Source organism: Octopus sinensis, linkage group LG27 (genome assembly GCF_006345805.1).
Source record: "Octopus sinensis linkage group LG27, ASM634580v1, whole genome shotgun sequence".
Taxonomy (NCBI): Eukaryota; Metazoa; Mollusca; class Cephalopoda; order Octopoda; family Octopodidae; genus Octopus; species Octopus sinensis.
In genome coordinates, this window is record NC_043023.1 from 13,357,055 (window position 1) to 13,364,554 (window position 7,500).

The following is a 7,500-nucleotide window of genomic DNA, read 5'->3' on the forward strand; positions in this document are numbered from 1 at the left end:
TTATTGTTATTATTATTATTATATTATTACTATAATATTCTCATTATTATATTATCATATCATTATTATTTATTTTCATTTTTTTCATCATTATTACTATCATTATTATCATATTATTACTATCATTATTATTATCATTATTATATGATTATTATTATTATTTTTTAACTTTATTTTAATTATTTTATTTTCGTTTCATTTTTTTATAGGCGCAGGAGTGGCTGTGTGGTAAGTAGCTTGCTTATCAACCACATGGTTCCGGGTTCAGTCCCACTGCGTGGCACCTTGGGCAAGTGTCTTCTACTATAGCCTCGGGCCTACCAAAGCCTTGTGAGTGGATTTGGTAGATGGAAACTGAAAGAAGCCCGTCGTATATATGTATATATATATATATATGTGTGTGTGTGTGCGTGTGTCTGTGTTTGTCCTCCTAGCATTGCTTGACAACCGATGCTGGTGTGATTACGTCCCTGTAACATAGCGGTTCAGCAAAAGAGACTGATAGAATAAGTACTAGGCTTACAAAGAATAAGTCCTGGGGTGTCGAGTTGCTCGATTAAAGGTGGTGCTCCAGCATGGTCGCAGTCAAATGACTGAAACAAGTAAAAGAGTATATTATATATGATAAGGTTTGCAAAGTAAAGATATAGTTTCACTTTGACTCGACGAAAGTTACCATCAAGGATTGCCCAAATGTTACGCATTGCAAGGGACGTAACTCTGCATGGATAAGCAGTTAACAAGGGAAATAACTCTGGCTGAAAGCTCATGTACAGGTTTGGCCAAAAGTCACCCGACAGCAACTCCAAATTCCATAAACAGTCTGTAACTCTGTATATACCGACCCTGTATACATACAGATTTATATATATACATACACACACATTTTATATATATACACACATTCTCTCTCCCCCGTCTGTCTTGATAGACAATGGGTTGCGCCAAGGGTGGGGCCTACTTTGATGACGAGCAGCGTCTGCTGTGACTGAACAGTCCAATTCTAGAGTGGCAGTCCTTGGTACAGTTGCTGCACACGAACATCGATGGGTACGTGTGGGATGTTGCTGCAGTTGTCCTCTTCCTGTCCTGCCTGTCCAACCACAGCTGTGCTCTCCTCTCCTCAGCCATGGAAACGCCTTTCCTCACCGTCCGACGCCAGGCAGGTCTGCCGCATGCAGGACGGTCGCATGCCTAAAGACATCCTGTACAGCGAATTCACCACGGGATCCCGACCCAAGGGACGTCCACAGCTACGATACAGGGACGTGTGCAACTGCGACCTGAGGACTCTACACACACATATATATATACACACATTTTATATATACATACACACATTTTATATATATACACACACACACATATATATATACACATAACACATTATATATATATATATACACACATATATATATATACATACACACACATTTTATATATATATATATATATACACACACACACACACATATATATATATATACATACATACACACACATTTTATATTTATACAAACATATATATATATACACACACACACATATATATATACACATACACACATTATATATATATATATACACACACACATACTGGATGTAGTCAATCTCGCTTCGGTACTCAGAGTTTGACGATATCCAGGTCCATCTCTTCTTCTTCTTCATCCTGTAGTGGCTGCGTCCGATGTAGAGCCACCTCACCTCTGCCATGGCAACCAAACGCTCTCCTCTCTCTCTCCTACGTCGAATCTATATTGGGTTACTCTTTACTTGTTTCAGTCATTTGACTGTGGCCATGCTGGAGCACCGCCTTTAGTCGAGCAAATCGACCCCAGGACTTATTCTTTGTAAGCCCAGTACTTATTCTATCGGTCTCTTCTGCCAAACCGCTAAGTTTACTCTTTTACTTGTTTCAGTCATTTGACTGTGGCCATGCTGGAGCACCGCCTTTAGTCGAGCAAATCGATCCCGGGACCTATTCTGTCGGTCTCTTTCTCTCAACTGCTAAGTTACGGGGATGTAAACACGCCAGCATCGGTTGTCAAGCAATGTTGGGGGGACAAACACATACAACTGATCATCATTATCGTTTAGTGTCCGCTTTCCATGCTAGCATGGGTTGGACAGTTCAACTGGGGTCTGGGATGCCAGAAGGCTGCACCTGAACCAGTCTGATCTGGCAATGTTTCTACGGCTGGATGCCCTTCCTAACGCCAAACACTCCATGAGTGTAGTGGGTGCCTTTTACATGCCAGACGAGGCTGGCAAATAGCCACGATCGGACGGTGCTTTTTACATGCCACCGGCACGGAAGCCAGTCCGGATAGCGCTGGCAACGGCCACATTCGGATGGCTCTCTTACGTGCCACCGGCACTGGTATCACAGCTACAATTTCCATTGATGTTGATCGATTTCGATTCTCACTTGCCTCAACAGGTCTTCACAAGTAGAGTTTTGTGTCCCCAGAAGGAAAGGTATGCATAAGTGGACTGGCACATCCCGGGTTATGGTCTCACTTGTCCTGCTGTCTTCTCACGCACAGCACACTTCCAAAGGTCTCAGTCTCTAGTCATTTCCTCGGTGAGACCTAAAGTTCGAAGGTCATGCTACACACACACACACACACATACATACAATGGGCTTTTTTCAGTTTCCGTCTACCAAATCCACTCACAAGGCTTTGGTCGGCCCGAGGCTATAGCAGAAGACACTCGCCCAAAATGGTGGTTGGTAAGCAAGCTACTTACCACACAGCCACTAAAACTAATTTTGTCATCATCAAGCTGAAATTAATATAGAATTTTGATGAAATCTTTTTATCAGCATCACTTTAGAATAGGAAATTTGTCATAGAACCAGGAATAGATTCAGTTGCTATCCAAAGGTTACTCACCAATTTTTCTTACTAATTTTTTACAGGGGACTTCTTGAAGTTTGTTTCTCGGTACTTGGTGCCCCAACAACAGTAGTTTACACATGCATAAATATATACATAGGTAAGAGTAGGGTGCGATTTGAAGAAAATTTGGCTGCTATTTCTAGCAAGTCTAATTGCCATATAGAGGCCTCCTGCACTGGCTCATACATATTTTTTTTTTTTACTTGTTTCAGCCATTTTGGCTGTGGCCATGCTGGAGCACCGCCTTTAATCGAGCAACTCGACCCCGGGACTTATTCTTTGTAAGCCCAGTACTTATTCTATCGGTCTCTTTTGCCGAACCGCTAAGTAACGGGGACATAAACACACCAGCATCAGTTGCCAAGCAATGCTAGGGGGACAAACACAGACACACAAACACACACACATACATATATATATACATACATATATACGACGGGCTTCTTTCAGTTTCCGTCTACCAAATCCACTCACAAGGCATTGGTCGGCCCGGGGCCATAGCAGAAGACACCTGCCCAAGATGCCACGCAGTGGGACTGAACCCGGAACCATGTGGTTGGTAAGCAAGCTACTTACCACACAGCCACTCCTGCGCCTATATATTTATAAATACATAAGACAATATGATGTGATCTGAGGAACATAGAAGCTAAATAACCCTCACAAATCACACCCTGTCATCTTATGTATGAGCCAATGAGGGAAAACTCTACATGGTAAACAGACCTGGTAGAAATAGCAGCCAAATCTCCCTCAAATCACACACTACTCTCTTATCTATGTATATATGTATGTATGAGCCAATGAGGGAGACCTCTACATGGTAGTTGCAACTGTTAGAAATAGCAGCCAAATCTCCCTCAAATCACACCCTACTCTCTTATCTATATATATATGTATGTATGAGCCAATGAGGGAGACCTCTACATGATAGCAAGACCTGATAGAAATAGCAGCCAAATCTCCTTCAAATCAAACCCTACTCTCTTATCTATGTATATATATGTATGTATGAGCCAATGCGGGACACCTCTACATGATAGCTAGACTTTGTAGAAATAGCAGCCAAATCTCCTTCAAATCAAACCCTACTCTCTTATCTATGTATATATATGTATGTATGAGCCAATGAGGGAGACCTCTACATGATAGCTAGACTTTGTAGAAATAGCAGCCAAATCTCCCTCAATTCACATCCTTCTATCTTATCTATGTACATATGAGCCAATGAGGGAGACCTCTACATGGTCGCTGCAACTGTTAGAAATAGCAGCCAATCTCCCTCAATTCACATCCTACTATCTTATCTATGTATATATGAGTCAATGCGGGATACCTCTACATGGTCGCTGCAACTGTTAGAAATAGCAGCCAGATCTCCCTCAATTCACATCCTACTATCTTATCTATGTATATATGAGTCAATGCGGGATACCTCTACATGGTCGCTGCAACTGTTAGAAATAGCAGCCAGATCTCCCTCAATTCACATCCTACTATCTTATCTATGTACATATGAGCCAATGAGGGAGACCTCTACATGGTAGCTAGACCTGGTAGAAACAGCAGCTAAGTCTCCCTCAAATCACACCCCACTGTCTTATCTATGTATATATGTCTCAGCCAATGAGACCTCTAAATGGTAGATGGACCATTAGAAATAGCAGCTAAATCTCTCTCAAATTACATCCTACTGTCTTATCTATGTATATATGTATGAGCCAATGAGGGAGACCTCTATATGGTATCTAGACTTTGTAGAAATAGCAGCTAAATTTCCCTCAAATCACACCCTACTCTCTTATCTATGTATATATGTATGTATGAGCCAATGAGAGAGACCTCTACATGGTAGCTAGACCTGCTAGAAATAGCAGCCAAATCTCCCTCAAATCACACCCTACTCTCTTATCTATGTATATATGTATGTATGAATCAATGAGGGAGACCACTACATGACAGATCTGTTAGAAATAGCAGCCAAATCTCCTTCAATTCACATCCTACAGTCTTATCTATGTATATATGTATGAGCTAATGGGGGAGACTACTACATGGTATCTAGACTTTGTAGAAATAGCAGCCAAATCTCCCTCAAATCACACCCTACTCTCTTATCTATGTATATATGTATGTATGAGCCAATGAGGGAGACCTCTATATGGTAGCTGCAACTGTTAGAAATAGCAGCCAAATGTAAATATGTGATAATCGGATTGTGCTTTCTCAAGACATAAGATGAAGGCGTGTTGGCTAAGACTGGATCGTCTTTGGCATCAGAAGTTTGCTGGTTCGGAGTTTGGCCCAGGGTTAAACAACAGTAACAGGAAAAGGAATAAAAACGCAAAAAACAAGAAAAATGGAAAAAAAAAAAAGAAAAAAAAAAATCAACTTTATTAACAATCTCATTCTTGTTGTAGCTAAAGAGCTGAAAAGATTGCAACTGGTAGTAATCCCCCCCTCTCTCTCTCTATATATATATATATATACACATATATATATAGACATATGTATACATATACATATATACACACACATATATATATACATATATATATATATTACATATATATATATATATATATATATATACACACACACACACACATATATATATACAAACACATACACACATATATATACATATATATACACACATACACACACACATATATATATACTCTTACTCTTTACTCTTTTACTTGTTTCAGTCATTTGACTGCGGCCATGCTGGAGCACCACCTTTTAGTACTTATTCTATCGGTCTCTTTTTGCCGAACCGCTAAGTGACGGGGACCTAAACACACCAGCATCGGTTGTCAAGCAATGCTAGGGGGACAAACACAGACACACAAACACACACACATATACATATATATACATATATACGACAGGCTTCTTTCAGTTTCCGTCTACCAAATCCACTCACAAGGCATTGGTCGGCCCGGGGCTATAGCAGAAGACACTTGCCCAAGATGCCACGCAGTGGGACTGAACCCGCAACCGTGTGGTTGGTTAGCAAGCTACTTACCACACAGCCATTCCTGCGCCTATGCCACTCCTGCGCCTATATATATATATATTTTATTTAAAAGCAGCAGAAATTCAACAAAACCTGTTACTCGGAGTTCCCGTTCCCGTTCCTCGGACGAACGGGAATGTGAAACTCCGAGTAACAGGTTTTTTTGAATTTCTGCTGCTTTTAAATAAAAGCATATTACTCTACTCCTGGTATTTGAGTACTCTTTTTTCCACCTTGTTTCACATTTATGTGGTTACTCCGGTGTATATATATATATACACACACACACACATACATGCGTGTGTGTGTATATATATATGTGTGTGTGTGTGTATATATATATATATATATATATATACATATATATAAAATATTATTAGAGACAAAACCACTATTTTGCAAAACAAACAAGGAAAGACTTAATCAATACATAAAATTTTAATAAATAGTCAAAAAAACCGCCACTACAATTGTTTCTTGTCTTGATCGACAATCTTCAGGTGGACTTCCAATAAGTCAGTTTCAAATTATGAAGTTCATAATATGACTTCATAATTTCCTTGTTTGTTTTGCAAAATAGTGGTTTTGTCTCTAATAATATTTTATAATATTTTACTAAAATTGGATTTAATCCTAAATCTGATTTTTTCCCTGTAAATTTGGATTTATTCCCTAATATTTATTATTATACATATATATATATATATAATATATATATATATATAATCTATATATATAATGCATAACTTTGTATATACATAATATATAACCTAATATATTCGAATATAAATTGGAAAGCAGCTCGGGGGATAAAAACACTATCAAACTCACAAACACATGATATGTGTGTGGCTAGTTTGTGGCTAGGCTGCTCTTGTAGGCATAAGAGAATGTACTCTCATCAATTCACCAAATTGCCTTCAAGTCATAGACAACCATCCAGTGCCATATGCATATATATATATATGTGGGTCAAAACAGTTTGATTCTAATTCTGTGGTACTTCAAGTTTCAAGGCATAAAATGATGTTTATTCTAAGCCATTAGAAATATGAATATATAATATTCAAATTATATATGTATAATATATATATTCTATACAGTTTATGTTATAACTTCAAAGCTTTAAGGGACGTAGAATAATTCATTTTCCTCGTTAGAACTCTGAGTAGATTAACGACATTAGATAACAACACGCAAATATCGAGTTGAAAAAGAACCCCTTTTGGATAGAAAGGGGGTCATAGGCGTCTAGTGGAACTTGAACCTACACGTCCTGCAGATATATCAAAGCGTTTTACCACTGCACCAAAGCAGCCCTTCGAATTTATCTAACCATTTCACAGTCTTTATACTTAACCAGCGAGAATCGGATGCAGTTGTTGACGTCACAGAAATTTCATAATACTTTCATAATACTTTGGAGGGAACGGCAAATAATTTCGTTTGCGAAACAGTGAATCTCGAAGCGCAGGTAATAAAGCTTTTGACACTAACAATCCAAAAGAGCTTTCCAACCCAAAATTTTCATGCGGTTACCTATAGATTTTGCTACTTTGAGTTCAACAGTTAAAA

At 38.8% G+C, this 7,500-nt stretch overlaps 1 long non-coding RNA gene across 1 annotated transcript; it reads right to left on the bottom strand.

Moving 5' to 3' along the window:
- Window positions 1-5,282: 5,282 nt before the first annotated feature.
- Window positions 5,283-5,513, bottom strand: LOC118768113. The gene is made up of 2 exons (XR_005003987.1): window positions 5,469-5,513; window positions 5,283-5,373 (listed from the first exon to the last, which is right to left on the bottom strand). It is a non-coding gene; the product is annotated as an uncharacterized LOC118768113 (long non-coding RNA).
- Window positions 5,514-7,500: the final 1,987 nt, after the last annotated feature.